This window comes from Mastigoproctus giganteus, chromosome 1 (assembly GCF_048544385.1).
Source record: "Mastigoproctus giganteus isolate SK-2022 chromosome 1, ASM4854438v1, whole genome shotgun sequence".
NCBI classification, from domain to species: domain Eukaryota; kingdom Metazoa; phylum Arthropoda; class Arachnida; order Uropygi; family Thelyphonidae; genus Mastigoproctus; species Mastigoproctus giganteus.
The window spans coordinates 59132228-59149534 of NC_143575.1; the positions used below are offsets into that span (position 1 = coordinate 59132228).

General features: G+C 36.7%; 1 long non-coding RNA gene across 2 annotated transcripts in view; it reads left to right on the forward strand.

Moving 5' to 3' along the window:
* The first annotated feature begins 8528 nt into the window (after positions 1-8528).
* LOC150090826 (uncharacterized) overlaps positions 8529-17307 on the forward strand; it is a 53739-nt gene continuing 44960 nt past the window's right edge. For both annotated transcript variants that reach the window (XR_016547316.1, XR_016547317.1), the window contains exon 1: positions 8529-8612. This is a non-coding gene — a long non-coding RNA (uncharacterized LOC150090826). The remainder of the gene's footprint in view (positions 8613-17307) is intronic.

Consider the following 17307-nt stretch of genomic DNA (forward strand, 5'->3'; position numbering starts at 1 on the left):
AAGGCAAATTTCCGCACATCTATCCGACATCCGTCCTTCCTCAATTTGAATTTATGCCCTCCGAGCTGATTATTCTGAGCAAGGTGAAGAATCCCATTGGCATTGAGCATGCTCAAACCATTCAAAGCCTTATACACCTCTATCAGATCACCTCGCCGGTGCCTAGTCTCCAGACTCTGTAATTTGCAAAACTTAAGCCTTTCTTCGTAAGAGCACCCCTTTGTTCCATTCACTAATCTTGTTGCCCGTCTCTGTACTCGTTCCAGCAGCTCTACATCCTTCTTGAAATGAGGCCTCCAGACCTGTATACAGTACTCAAGATGTGGCCTAACCATTGCCTTATATAAGGGAATAATCACCTCCTTATCCCTGCTAGAAAAATTCCTGTATATCATTGACAAGACACCATGAGCTACTCTTGCAGCTCGTCTGCATTGCTCAGAGAACTTCATATCTGCCTGCACAATTACCCCCAGGTCCTTTTCATTCTCCACCACTGTCAGTGTAGTACCGCAGAGTTGATACGTTGCTCTGGGGTTACTGTTTCCCATATGTAGTACTTTACATTTGTCAATGTTAAACTTCATTTGCCACCTCTCAGCCCATCTGTTCAACCTTTCCAGATCCTGTTGCAGCAGCATAGCGTCAGTGGTGTCCTTAACAACCCTGCCAACCTTTGTATCATCTGCAAACTTGGACATTAAACTTGATATCCCATCATCAATATCATTCATAAACACCGAAAACAACAACGGACCCAACACTGAACCCTGAGGAACTCCACTAATAACATTAGTCCACGTTGAGCAGTGTCCATTGATTACCACTCTCTGTCTTCTGCCACTCAACCATCCCCTTATCCATAGCAGCAATTTGCCTCCAATGCCACACTGCTCCAATTTGTGCAGCAGTCTTCCATGTACAACAGTATCAAAAGCCTTTCTAAGATCCAAATATATAATATCAAAGTTATTCCCTGCATCTAGTTCTTTTGTGACTACATCATAGTATCCAATCAAATTGGTCAGGCAAGACCTGCCCTTAACAAAACCATGCTGCGTCTGAACACATTATAGTGTGTTAATGTGGAATCTGTTAAAGGCACCTATTGTCGGATGAAAAGTGATAGTTCACAACAAGGAATACAATGTTCATAAACATCTAACTAAATTCTTTTTCAATGTAACTAAATGGAAATTCTAACAAATATAAATTTTAAATGTGAAGTGATCAACGAAATTATTCTGGAAACTACTAAGCTTTTTATATCAATAGGTATTGTTCAAAATATAGACCAAAATGGATTACTAGTAAGTAGAGAAGAAAGGTGCATGGGCTGATGACAAATTACTACAGTACACTTCCTCCTACATCAATTATACATTAGTTCAGGGGTTTAAATATGTTAAGGCAGATTATAAAAAAGAATTCAAAGAACAGTAGCGAGGAATTCTTTGTTTATGTTAGCATTAAAAGGAGAGTTATCAACCATGTTGGGGCCTTCTTGATATCTATGGTTACAGCAGTGATGATCCTGAACTCTTTGCTGATAAGCTAGATAAATGCACTCAGAGAACATTGAAATAGGACCACCTACTTTAATAGTTGACCAAATAATGCAAAGAGGCAGACTTATACATCAGACAAAAAAAACTAACTACCCACGTTTGCTTTTCTCTAATAATTTCTGTAATCCTTCCTTTGATTCATTCAGACTATGCACTTAGTAACTTAGCAACAACAGATGGAAGTGTTTCAGTAGCCAGTTATTCTCGCCAGAAGAAAATTTTTGCAAATCTCTTCTGCAACCATTCTTTTCAATTTAAATTTGTCTCCTTATATGCACTCCAAGAAAGAGCCATATTGCTCCAATTTGTACAGTAGTCTTTCATGTGTAACAGTAATCAAAAGCTATCCTAAAATCCAACTATATGATATCAAAATTATTTTTTGCATCCAGTTCCTTTGTGACCACATCATAGTATAAAATCAAATTGGTCAGACAAGGCTTTCCCTTAACAAACCCACGTTTGTGTCTGAACTATAACTGTAGTCTTGTCTATATGATCCTGCAGCGCTTCTTTAACCAGTGACTCCATTATTTTACCCAGAACAGAAGTTAAGCTGTCAGGTCTGTATTACTCGTGTCACCCTTTTATCCCCCTTTGTGAATTGGGGGAAGATTGTATACTTCAGGGGGTACATATAGTATATGTGTATATTTTTTATCATTATTTTATATTTATATACGTATTTATACATAAATATAAATTTAAAATATGCATAAATATAAATATACGGATTATGCATATTTATGAATGTTATAATAAGAAAATATGAGAAATCAAAAGGAAATATTTATTACTTAACATCTAAATACTAATAGTCTGTTCTCAAAAATCACATTACTGACAATAATCACAGTTTAATATAAAACTCATCGATTAAAATTTGCAAAAAAAAATATACAAATTATAATCAAACATGCAAGTACTCTATTGTAATAATCTTATTGTTTGCTTTCTTTGCATGTGTATTTATATGGGCTTTATAGGCTGTGACTGTCTTGTTTCAGTATACAAAGGAAGAATTAGCCACAGTAGACTGTTGCTGTGAAAAGAAACAAAGGGAAAGTGAAAACCATGAAGCGAAACTGCCAACAATTGAATTAGTGGTTGCAGTAGACCCTCCCTCTGCCCAGACACTTAATTTATTAATTTTTCCAATAATTCATTCGGACCCTCTAAGCTTATCTTCAAAGGAAGAATTAGCCACAACTAGGCTCTTGATGTGAAAAAAAACAAAGGGAATGTGAAAACCATAAAGAAAACTGCCGACGATTGAATTAGTGGCTGCAGTAGACCTTCTTCTCTGCCCAGACATTTAGCCAGCCCTGAAAGCCACAGGACAATTTATAATTACAATAGCATCTGTCAGGAACCAATTCAGCAAAACCTATTTTCAGCCTGCAATCTTGTTTGCGATCTACAAACAAAGAATTAGTTGCAAGTAGATCATTCATGTGAAACACTATCAAGAGATGGTTTGTGTAGAAATAAAGGGAACCCGAAAACCATAAAACGAAAATGCAAACATTTGAAACAGTGGCTTTTAGTTACAATTTGTGCAGCCAGAAATATTGCCGATTTAATTATTTTAAAAATATCTTGTCTTTTGAATTTTAGTGATTTATTTTTGCCATGTACCACCTAACAAGTACCACACTTGTTTGATGTGATTTTTTGTGTTATGTTTATTTGGCATAAATTTATTAAATTCCTGTTTTATAAAATAAAAAAATAATAAATTACTATTTTTCACTGGGGGGGGGATTTTATTCCACCAGGGATGACACTCATTGCTGGTCAACCCCCTGGATTCAACACTGGTTGTGGAGTGTGACTAAGATTTGTAATATCGGGTTTTAAAGTACTGGTTCCAATTCTTAAAAAGTCATGTAAATGCGGGTCAGTTAGATGTGATCGTATTTTTGATTTTACATATTTCCTTTTTTAAAAGGTCTGCTGACATATACCGGGTGGTTATAAAATAAGTTTCCCTATTCAGGAGACCCTAGTGTCAAAAGTTAACGCTGTGAAAATCAGTTGGAATGTCATTTAGGGTGTGGGGAAGTGATTTGTAGAAGAAAAATCAAGACACACTGCTTACACAGATGACATCCTGTTAAATAAAAGCAGAAAGTCCAACACCACCATTAATAATCATTATGGCTCTTTCAAAAAAGGAACATGCTCTTTTATTAAAACTGTTCTACCAGAATAATAGTAATGCTAATGCAGCACTACGTGAATGTTGGAAACTTAAAGGTTTATGTAAAGGATATTTTACATCAGTTGGGCTTCGAAAACTAATGAAGAAATTTGAAGCGGCCGGGAAGTTAGGTGTAATTCCAGGCAGGGGACGACCATGTATCGGAACAGAGGTAGTGGATGATGTGGTAGTTGCAGTGGTCAGAATGCGAAACACTACCAGTCAGTAGTGCCAGAGGTGTGTAAAGAGACTTGAACTTTACTTGGTCTATTGTATGTAAAGTGCTTCAAATAATTTTATGCTGGTTCCCGTACAAGATTCACATAGTGCAAGAACTAAAGTCATGTGATCAGCAACAATGAATACAATTTGCTCTACGATTTCTGGATCGTATGGAACTTGACAATACATGGACTAGAATGATCTTGTGGTTTGAGGCACATTTCACTCTTCATGGAGCTATACGAAGCACAGCAGATATGGGGTCTATCTGCTGTGCATGAAAGACCACTACAAAGTCCATACTTTACAGTATGGTGTGGATTCACAGCAGAGTTTATAATTGGACCATTTTTCTTTGAAGAGTCTACACCTCGTGGCCCCATAAGGTAACTAGTGCACGGTACTGCGCTCTTCTAAGAAATCACATTATTCCCGCTCTGCAAGGAAGGCAATACTTGGAGACCATAGTGTTCACGCAAGATGGAGACCCTCCCCACGTTGATCAACAAGTGAAGGAACTGCTCTGTTTAACATTTGGAAATGACCGCATCATTTCTAGAGACTGCCCATAGTTTTGGCCGGCCTGATCACCAGACCTCAATCCCTGTGATTTCTGGCTGTGGGTATACCTGAAAGACAGAATTTACTGTGGCGGCATACAGATGCTTGTCGATTTGAAAGTAAGTGTTAAACAGCATGTAGCCAACATCCTCAATGAGATTCTATGTGAAACTGTGTCACACGCAGTCCTCCCATTTCAGAATGCTATCTCAAGTGAAGGAAAACACACAGAACAATATCTGTAGATTTCTAAGTTCTGATATTAAAATCTTATCCTCCTACGTTAAGTATTCCATCTCATGTTTAGTGCTAATTTCTCTCCTGGCGGTGGAAATCCAAACTAATTTTTTTCTTCTACAAATCACTTCCCCATATCCTAAATGACATGTCAACCGATTTTCACAGCACTATTTAGCCTCAAAATTTTCCTGCAACAAACTAACTTTTTGAACAAAATTTTCAGTGGAAAAGTTACAACCAGACATATTATTAGATAAATTATTGCAGCATGGAAAATGTGAAAAATTATTCCGAAGTAGTTGAGTTTTAAATAACTCCAGTTTTGTTTAAAATGCTTTGACATTATAATACAATATCTGAAACAAAAAACTACAGGACTATGAATGAGTTATTACTCTGCTAACCAGAGACATCTAAATTGCCAGATCCTTTGATCTCACTTATGTTGATGACGTTCTTTAAGTGACCGATGCAGTGGGAGGAAACCATGTAATTAACATTTATCTTGTGGTGTTCAGAGAGCGAATTAAACAATGACAAGGAAGAGTAAAAAGTCAACTTCAGTCACCCAAAAATTTGTGGGTTTCGATCACACAAGTTGTTTCTCCAACATGTTGCGCCAAATCATGCAGTTTCATTAAATTTATGGTTTTGAGGTCATTTGCTATTTTTACAACAACATTCTACCCTTGTCTATTGCTTTCTTTCTATACAATCAACAAGACTGGACTTTGTCGCTTTTAATACATTTTATAACCGTTTTATGTGTATCTGTTCTGTTTTCACTTGGGGTAGGAAAATTTGTTGCAAAGTTACTTGAAGGGGAAATGAAACAAAAAAATTCAGCCAATCAGATATTTTCATTTTGCTTTATTGGTACAGAAAGAAAGTTCTGCAGTTCTTATCATGTACTATTCTGTGATTATGCATTGTCAAGTGTAGTGAATTTACACTTTTGAGTTTCTCAGAGCAGAGCACGAAAAAAATTCGCTCATTACAAGCATTCTTTTCTAACCTGTGATAGAAAGGCTGAAAATGTAAGTAAATTTATTATTCCAGTTTTTATTAGTTTACATGATGGACCATTCACCAGCAGAGGCAGACTGGCCATAAGACTTACCCGGGAAACCCCAGTGGTCTGGAGACCAATGTGCAATTGCATGGCCATAAAACACTGTTGTGAGACCACTAAAAGTTTTCCCCGGTTAGAATTTTTTACCCAGTCCACCTGTGTTCATAAATGTTGAATGATCCATGATGTCTGCGGTAGTCAAAAGGTTGTCCAGTTTTGATAATAATGTCACTCATTGCTGTAGAGCTCTTATTTTTTTTTACTGTTCTTTACATTTTGTTACAACTTGACAGAACGATCTGTAATTTTGTTACTCTGGTGTCAGTATTTTTTTATTGAAAACCTGTTGCTGGATCATTTACAGATTATAGAAAGATGTAATATGAATTTCAAAAAGTTATTTTTCGTGTCCTCGCCGTTTTTCCCCTTTTGCACACAGTAAACGATGAATACGTACCTCTGAACAGAGAAGTGTGCATTGATTTGCTTTATGTGCGCAATGCAATGCCAACTTTGTAGTGATTCTGTAATAAGTGATTTTATGAATGAATTTCCTCTTTATGCTCCGGGCGACCACACAGTCAGAGGAGTTCACAACATAAGGAGAATAGAAGAAATGGCACTGTATTTAACAAGCATGGGCGCCGGCAGAATATTTTGAATGGTGGTGCGTGCGCAATTAAATTTTTTGCTCACCAAATTTTCGAATACATGCAATATTTAAATTGCGAAATTTGACTGATTTACATGTACAACTGAGCCAATGTTTCATGATCTGTGGGAGAAAGGACTTTAATTTTTAAAAAAAGAATTTGTATTGTTTTAACATTTCAATAAATTAATGAAAACATTAAAAATTGTGTATTACTTGAAATCCAAAGGTGGTGTGTGCTTGCACCACGCTGCCAGCACCCGTGGTCATAGGCTTGAACCCCGGTCACTCAAGGTATATGTATGTACTTATGCACTCTCGTGCTTGATCACTCGACTTCGACGGCCTTCAGGTAAGCATATTTATAATTCCAGTTTTCGTAAGTTTACATTCACAAATTATGAATGGTCCATGACGTCTCAAACAGTTTGAGAGAACGGTTTGTAATTTTATTACTCTGTTTTTTTTTTTTTTTTTTAAGTTGAAAATTCGTTGCTGGATCATTTACAGATCAGAGAAAAATATTATAATAGGAATTACACCATCACTCAGAACTCTTCAACTTTCTTCTTTGAAATTCGACGGTCTAATTTTCCTAATACAGAGGGTTGCTTTATATTTATTGAAACATTAAAACAATACAAGTCCTTTCTCCCACCAATCACAAAATGTTGGCTCAGCTGTACACATAAATCAGTCAAACTTAATTTATTAAAAAAATTCCTTTAAATTTTACAAAAACATGACCATGAGAACATATTGCCAGGGACTTGAAGGGGCCTGTGCAAGTGAGGGGCTCTGAAGCTTAAGCTTCACTGTAAATATGCCTCTGCACATACTTCTATTATTCTTTCCATTTATAATTTTCATATATACACGTGTATATTTCATAAACTTGTTTGTTCTGTGTGTTCTGTTGCCAAATGTTTGGAAATAATATATTATTGTCATTTTTTGTGATTAATATTATTATTCATGTGCTTTCCTAATATTCAAATAAATATAATAATCAATAAAACATTGATCAATCAATAAAACAATAATCAATAAAATGTGCATGTATAAGAATTCCTAGGTCTATCTAAAAAAAAAAAAAAAAACATTCAAACACCTGGGCACCATTCCTCCCCCTTACAATGATACCTGGATACAGCCACTGTTTCAAAGAATAGATTTGAGTGGAAATAACAATTAATATCTAATGAGACTAAGCTGACAGCACAGAGGCATCAACACTATTAATCAACCAACGAATGTTAAAAAAATCTGTAAAATGTGTTTTCTTGTAAATTTTATTGTGATCTAATATAAACATTAATTTTTACAATCTAATTGAAATATCCATGGACTGGATAAAATTCTTTTGTGTGCCTTAATTTTGGGACCCTTGCTGTACACTTACCCCCCAGGTCTTTTTAGTTCTCCGCTACCTTGAGTGTGGACCACCCAACTAAGTTATTCTTCTATTACTGCTACCCAAGTTCAGTATACCTTTCACTTATCTCTGCTAAACATCATTTGTCACTTCTCAACCAAACTGCCTAATTTCTTAGGTATTGTTGCAGTAAAATACCCCCAATTTCTGTTATTAACTACCATGGCAACCTAGATATATCAGTAAAATGTAACATTAAACTTAATGCTAATCTCACCCCCCCTCCCCCAACTAACAATTTTTTGACCTGCCTGACAGTGTACTGATAGCATCAGAAAATAGTCTTTCACTCCATTCTATTTAAGTGTATTCCATATATAATTTCGTTTTGATTGAACAAAAGCCCTATCAGGTACACTCCTTTTGGCTAATGATTTCTCATAGATAAGTTCACATAATATCTTACACTGATTTACTATAACATTTATGCCCTTTTTATATTTAACAGTTCATAAAATATTAATTTGATATATAATATCTAAAACATTACAGTTATACTCACTTGTTTAAAACTCATGAAATCTAAAGTTCTGAGAGCAAAATAGTGTATTAATTTTTTTGTAGAGTCAGTATATAATTTGGAACAGCCATGTGAAATTCGAAGACAAGAATCTGAGTGGAAATTCAAGCTGTTTGCTGCATTTAAACAGACATACTAGGTAGGTTTCAGTTTATATCACTCTGATTGTTTGCACTGTTTTATATATTTATGGTATAATCAGTTCATCCACAGAGAATGTATCAATTCCAATTAACCTTCATTCTGATGAGTTTGTTAGCAGATGCATAAAAATTGGCATACCAGTTTTTGTATAAGAACATAAAATTGCAGGCCCTGTTTAGAACAAAAGCCTAATTGATGTATGATACAAAGAATAATGTATAAATATACAGTGTGGTTGATAAGTATGGAAACTTCTGAATAAGTGCTGATGTTAATAGTTTATTTATTTTTTTAATTGTTTCAGAATAATTTAAATGTAGGAAAAGTGCCATGAGCTAAATTGTAAAGTGGCACATGAAACATGAAAATGCTGCAGATGTGTGCCAGCTCAAGGAGTTTTTTGGACATAAAGCAAAATATGAAGAAGTTTGATGAAGTGGGAACTGTGTGTAATCTACCAAAACCTGGTAGACCTTGTCTCTCTCAAAGACACCTGTCAGTTTGGAACTTGTAAGAGAGCCTATTGAAAGAAGTCCAAAAAAAAAAAAAAAAAACTCAGAGGAAGAAAAGTTTGGAACATAAAATACCTAAAACAAATTTAAATAGAATCATAAAGGAACTTGAATATAAGATTTATAATCCAATGTTGCTACAAAGTTTGAATGAAGACAACCCAGATAGAAGATAGGAATTTTCTGAACACTGATGGCCATAGTGTTACAGACCCAAATATTGTTGACAGTGTTGTGTACTTTGTGATGTCACATTTAAACTAAATGGAATTATTAATTGCCATAACTGTGTTTACTGTTCTTTTATAACAACTCACCATTTATTCTTTAATAAGAATTAAATGTTCCTGATGTGACAGTCTAGGCTGAAATTTGGACAGGAGGCATTCTTGGACTGTTTTCCTTTGAGGGAATCATGACAGAAGAAAGCTACCAGAGACTGCTAAAGGACAAAATCACTCCATTAACACTTTTGCCGCATGCTTTTCTGACAACCCTTTTGACCCAGGATTGAAAACTTTGGGATTGAGTCAACCTGGATTGGGGAGGGCAGAGACATGTTTCAGCTTTCTTCTCACTGTGGCTGAATTGGTCAGCTACTGGAAAATTTAAAAACCCCGTGAAATCATTTTCATCATTGCTTTTTTTATTCCGGATGGAGCACCAGTTCAATATGCAAAAATGTCTGAAATCTTAAATGAAAATTCCAAGATTGATGGGTCGAACAGTGGGTTCCATTGAATGGCCTCTGCATTCTTTCCCCCCCTTGGATTTAACATCCTGTGATTACTTTTTGTGGGGATTCTTAAAGGATGAAGTATATAATAATAAGCACAGGTCTCTACTGTGGAGTTTCAGTAGTCAATTGTTAGAGAATTTGAGAACATTTCTTAGGAATTGTGCCTTAACATGTGCAGCTCTGTGCCCAAAAAAACTACAATTTTGTGAAGACCAGTATGGTGGTCATATCAAACGGTGTTGCATTTTTACATATATATATATATATATATATATATATATATATATGTCCTTTCCTGTGCTAGCATTAATTAAAATATTAAAATATATTTAAAAGTGTCGTTGTTATATTTAATTTTTTAAATTTTAAAAACACTGTTTAAAATATATTTAAAATAGTCTCGTTATATGTGTTTTCTTATTAATTATGGACCGCCCTATATATTGAATGTTGTAAAGTAAGGACTTAAGAAGGGAAATGGGAAACAGATTACAAAAGGACTTATCTCAAGAACATTTTATAGAACTTGGCACAGGTAGGGGAAGTGAGATATACAGGGTGTCTTAAAAATACACTGCATAACTTCAGGAATGAGTTCCTCATATGTAGACAAAAATATTTTATATCAACATGGTTCCGGAAATGCTTGGTTCCTGAGTTTTGAAAGTCTTTCTATGACACTTAACTGTTCACATCACCTTATAGTAATTGTTCAAAATGTCCACCTTCTGCCTGAATACAGGCCTCACATCAACGTCTCATGGACTCGAGAAGACGATGCCAAATTCCTGGTATGTTTCGTATTGTCTCACAACCTGCCACAATTCGATTGCGGAGAGTTTCCACATCAGCTACCGAAGTCGAATACACCAATGACTTTAAATTGCCCCACAAGAAGAGATCTAATGAGTTTAAATCAGGTGAGTGTGGAGGGCAGGCATTTGGTCCACCTCTACCTATCCATTGTATATGAAGTGTGCTTGTTGACGAATGATCAGTGGCGTGTCGTCCAAGAAATAAGGCATGTTGTTTTCCAGAAAGTTTCTGTACACCTGCCGTGTGAGTTTGTTTGGAAGTACGTTTTTTTTTTTTTTTGGAAGTAGTTTGTCAGGAGTGGTATGCACAACATCCAAAATCTTCTCCTCTACTTCAGGCGTTGTAGATCTTGGTCGTCCTCTGTCAGCAGCACGAAGTGTAAAGGGCCCATGTTCACAAAGGCAGCGATGGATACCTTCAAATGTTTTCCTGTCTGGACATCTTCGTTCTGGGAACCTTTTGTGGTACAAACTACGAGCCTCCAGAGCATTGCCGTCTGCCAAACCATACATAAAGTGCATATCCGCTTGCTCCTAATTTGAGTACATGGTCGGAATGGAAAACCACCAGATTCTGTCAGTACGTTGTGATGAAGGAAATCACCTGCGGGAGATAAGACATTCCGGTTAATAACTCGGGAACCAAGCATTTCTGGAACTATGTCGATATAAAATATATTTATTGTCTACATATGAGGAACTCATTCCTGAAGTTATGCCTTGTATTTTTGAGACACCTTGTATGTTCAAAAAGTAAAAGATGGGTAGTTTGGAAAAGGGGGAGAGCTGTGGAACCCTGAATTCTTAAGATGTTAAACTGCATCTGACTGGATATGATTCTTGAATTTTTGTTTAAGGAAAAACTATTTATTGGTTTGGATGAATGGGTCTTACATTTCCCAGTACTTCTCAATGGGGCTCTGTGTGAGGATGGAAATTCAACCATAATACAAATTTGTGGGAGTCATTGATATACAGGCAGTTCCTGCTTTACAAGTCCTCTTCTTTTTTTTTTTTTCCCCCCCAAGTATCAACAAAATCGAAAATATAAACATTAATTGCAATATATAATGCTAAATGTTTATAAATACGGCATTTGAAATCATTTGTGTTGTTATACAATACATTACTATTATGAGCACGTGCGTTGTTCAGGCAGCTCTCACTGACTCACATAACTTAAAGCAGTTACCACGCTGACGTTACAAAGAGTGATTGTGTTGCTCTTCATTTTCGCTGTCTTGTCTTATTTCAAATTTATCCCTTTTATCAAGGGGGATAAATTTAAAGGGTGTTTGGAATAAATGCTGTTACAGTTTATTGATAATTTTGAGGGATTTCAAGAACTGACAGAGATTTGTACAAAATGAAACAGAAGCAGTTGTAAATGTTGCTAACCAATTGCAGCTTTAGAGGTTTCTACAACTGATGCACTCTTCTTCAAACACAATGGAAAGCTCACAAATGAAGACCTCCTTGAAATGGCCAAATATGAAGAAGCTTAAGGAAGAATATTTAACAGTTGAAATTCCTGCTTGTTCCTTCACCCTCAAGGGGCTTGACAAAGCTTTCCAACACATAGAAAGGGCAATTGAGATTTTTGAGTTACAAAATTCAAATTTTGCATGCACTAGAAAAGTTGCTACAGGTTTAAAAAATGCCTATGCATGCTATCATGAAATTTATAAAGAAAATAGAAGACTGTTTTGGGAACAAATGACTCTTGAAGTATTTCCGAAGAAGATGACTCCTTGTGCTTACAACGAACCAACACTGAATGCCGAAGCAATAATGAGTGTTAAACCATCAACAAGTGACAAACCATCAAGAGTATGCATTTCACTATCATTATTAGCCATGTGGTGCAAGGAAGCCTGCTTTTGCTGCACCAGGCAAAAAAAATTCTGATTTACCCTGAGAGAGAGAGAGAGAGAGAGAGAGAGAGAGAGAGAGAGACTAAATCACCAAAAAAGAGAAAAATTAGCATTAGCATTAGTAGAGGCATTTGATGCAAGAAAGCAAGCGTATGCAGCATCAGCCAAAAAAAAAAAAAAAAACCCACTTCCACTTCACCTCTCTGTTCGTTCAAAATACCTGTCCAGCTGAGCCTTAAACCTATTTAGGCTATCAGCCTCCACGACAAGGGATGGAAGACTGTTCCACCAACCAACCACCCGCTGGCTAAAGGCAAATTTCCGCACGTCTATCCTACATCTGTCTTTCCTCAATTTGAATTTATGCCCTCTCAGGTGATTATTCTGAGCTAGAGGAAGAATCCCATCAGCATAGAGCATGCTCAAACCATTCAAGGCTTTATACACCTCTATCAGATCACCTCACACCGTGCCTAGTCTCCAGACACTGTAATTTGCAAAACTTAAGCCTTTCTTCGTAAGAGCACCCCTTTGTTCCATTCACTAATCTTGTTGCCCTTCTCTGTACTCGTTCCAGCAGCTCTACATCCTTCTTGAAATGAGGCCTCCAGATCTGTATACAGTACTCTAGGTGTGGCCTGACCATTGCCTTATACAAGGGAATAATCACCTCCTTATCCCTGCTGGAAAAATTCTTGTATATCATTGACAATACTCCATGAGCTACTCTTGCAGCCCGTCTGCACTGCTCAGAGAACTTCATATCTGCCTGCACAACCACCCCCAAGTCCCTTTCATTCTCTACCACTGTCAGTGTAGTACCACAGAGTTGATACTTTGCTCTGGGGTTGCTGTTTCTCATATGTAGTAGTTTACATTTGTCAATGTTAAACTTCATTTGCCACCTCTCAGCCCATCTGCTCAACCTTTCCAGATCCTGTTGCAGCAGCATAGTGTCAGTAGTGTCCTTGACAACCCTGCCTACCTTTGTATCGTCTGCAAACTTGGACATTAAACTTGATATACCGTCATCAATATCATTTATAAATACAGAAAACAATAATGGACCCAACACTGAGCCCTGAGGGACTCCACTAATAACATTAGTCCACGATGAACAGTGTCCATTGATTACCATCTGTCTTCTCCCCCTCAACCACCCCTTTATCCATAGCAGCAATTTGCCTCCAATGTCACACTGCTCCAATTTGTGTAGCAGTCTTCCATGTGCAACAGTATCAAAAGCCTTTCTAAGATCCAAGTATATAATATCAAAGCTATTCCCTGCATCCAGTTCTTTTGTGACTGCATCATAGTATCCAATCAAATTGGTCAGGCAAGACTTCCCCTTAAGAAAACCATGCTGTGTCCGAGCTATAACTGAATTCTTGTCTAAACGATCCTGCAGTGCTTCTTTAACCAGTGCCTCCATTCATTTTCCTGGAACAGACGTTAAGCTCACAGGTCTATAATTACTTGTGTCAGCCTTTGATCCTCCTTTGTGAATTGGGGTCACATTTGCACATCTCCAGTCTATGGGTACCTCCCCTGAGTCCAAGGAAGCTCTCATAATTATGGCTAAGGGTTTGCTTACTTCCTTTGCTGCCTCCTTTAATATAACTGGATAGATCCCATCCACCACAAGTGCCTTTCTTGTGTTTATCTTCAAAAATTTCTCCTCCACTTTACTCTCAGTTATTACAAGATTCTCTAGCTTACTGCCAGAGTTGAATACGCCTCTGGCATTCCCCTCGCTGAAAAACTCCTCATGTGTGAATGTCGATGCAAAATATTCATTTAGTTTGTTAGCTACCTGAGCAGGATCATCAACAGTTGGCCCATCGATATCAAATGGACCAATCTGATTCATCCCCTTCCTTCTAGAGTTTACATAAGTAAAGAACTGTTTGCTGTTTTTCTTTGCATCCCTTGGCAAAGATTTCTCGTAATCTGCCTTCGCCTGCCTAACCTCCTTTGTAACTTGGTTACAGATCAACTTGTATCTATCATAGGCTTCTGTGTCAGATGTTAATTTGTATGTATCCCATGCATTTTTCTTCTCTGCCATATGTCTCATTAGTTCATCTGACATCCACTTAGGCCTAAACCTTGAACAATATTTCTTAGTTGGTATGTAAAGCTTAGTAGCTTCCAAGATAAGTTCTTTGAATGCTTCCCATTTTGAATTTGCTGTTGGTAACATCATCAGTTGGTCCCACTGTATAGAATTTAAATACTGTCTCAGTCCATCGTAGTCGCCTTTACGAAAGCAATAACCCTCCCCTTTACCCCTAATGGTAGTAACCTCTTTGAGTAAATCCCACTTCAGCACACTGTGATCACTGCCACCTAGTGGTTCATTTATCTGCAGATTCTTAATGCATGAAGAATCACTGCTGATAATCAAATCAAGAGTATTACTCCCTCTAGTTGCCTCCCGAACATGCTGATGTAGAAAACAATCATCCAATAAATCCACAAAAGCCCTGCTAGTGTGTGAGTGACCAGCCCCCAAATTCCAGTCAATATCTGGGAAATTAAAATCTCCCATTATAAGACTCTCTGATTTACTGGCCCACTCTATTTCCCTGTACAGTTTCTTATTATACTCATCAGAGTCATTAGGCCTATAGCACACACTCCTACTCTCGATTTTGATCTCCCAATGGTTATGTCACACCAAACTGACTCAACACTGCACTGTCCAGCGATGTCGACTGGCTTCACTTCCTTGGTTTTTATGTGTTTCTTCACTAATAGCATAACCCCTCCCCCCTTCCTATCCTGTCTATCCTTTCTGTAGACGTTGTACTCCCCAAATTGCAGTTCTGCATCCCTTATATCTGTGTGACACCACGTCTGATATCCCAACAATATCTGCCTTTGATGTTTTGAGCAATACCTCAAATTCATCAAATTTATTTACTAAACTGCTAGCATTGGTGTACACGCAAGTATACCTGCACCTGTTTCTATTCTTAGCTACCCTAACACAACCCATGTGTTTACTTGTATCGCAATGGCTCCCAGCAGTCTCTGAAATATCATGCATCTTGTTTTTCAGGCTTCTGCTCATTCTAATAGAAGCACTGCAAGAATCTCTTTCACCTCTGCCAGTGGCTACTGTCAATCTATTGGTCTTTGTCTCCCCCCAAGCTAGCAGTTTTCCGACCCACCTAACACTGCCTCGATAGCATCAGCAAATATTCTTGCACCTTTTCTATTTAAGTGTATCCCATCCCTGTAGAAGCAATCTCTCCTGTTAACAAGTACAGTCCAGGCTGAAAAAAATTCTACCCCTTAAGCCTTGCACAATCTTTCCAGGGCTGAATTGATCGACAAGGCTCTTATCATATACTCCCTCCTATCGTGTCTGGGCAGAATTGCAGACACTTTCAAATTCAACCCTAATTCTCGGCTTTTGTTCAACAGTGACCTGTACTTGTTAAGTAATTCTGCCGGTCTCCTACTCTTAATATCATTAGTGCCAACGTGTACAACTATATCACCTTTTGTGCCCTTAAAAGATGATATTCGCTCTACAACGTCATCAACCTTTGCCCCTGGCAGACATACCCTGTTCCAGGGTATGATATATCATACCCTGGTGATATCCAGCTCAGGACCCTGGGTGTGCCAAGCCCATACTCACCAGATGTGGGCCATTTAGTCGATGATGATGAAAAATAAACATTCTTTAACATTTGTACGACATAAATAATTTCTTTATTATTATAATTTGCTTAATTTTAAAGACTATGTTTTTATTTCTTTGGATAAATAAATCATTGTTTAAGAATAAACTATTGTTTTGTTGACCTTTATTTAACGTTACTATGGTCAAATTTCATTGTTCAGAACATTACCTGTGTCTATGGGAAATGTATTCCCACTTTATGAGCATTGCTCGAAATGAATTAACTCGTAAAGTCAGGAACTACCTATACACATTTCATTTGTAATTGATTCTGTAAACTTAAATTATTTTGCTTATGATGTCAATCAAATGATATAGTTTAGCCAAGAGGATGTATCTGAAAATTTCAGAGCCAAGCAGGATAGCTTGTGATTCTCGGAAAACCATTTTTTGATGGTACCAATGTGAATCAGATATGGTATATTATATAATAAAAGTATTATTTCATTTACAGAATAAATATTCAAAAATTGCAGTTCAAAAGAATATTGTAAATGACCATAAAATTGTGCTTGTGCACATTTACACACACTGCTATTTGCATTTACCTTTCAAGTTTTGTGATGTTGCAAAATCTTTACAAGATCAACCAATTTTTTATTTCTTTTGTCTTCATAGACCAAACATAATTTTTAATTAATTTTAGCTTAGAGAAATTTGCTCTACTATCACTACTCAACGTGGCTTAGTAAGTATAATTCTTATATTACTGTCAACTCTGTATTTATGTAATGTGGCTTAGTAAGTATAATTCTTATATTACTGTCAACTCTGTATTTATGCAATGTATTCAGCTTTTTCACTTTTCTTTGTCATCATTGTGATGTTTTTCTCTGTCCTTTCTCAGAAAAAGTTAAATTCTAAATTTTTTTAAGAATCCTGCAAATTTCTACTTATTTTATTAACAAATTAGTTGTCAGATATCCTAGCCTATGTTACAAAATTGGAACGTGGGACAACAGTGAAGTGTTTAAGGCTTCATATGGATTGAATAAACTAAATACTAATTACATCCATACTTTCTCTCAGACTAAAAACAAGAGACATAAATAA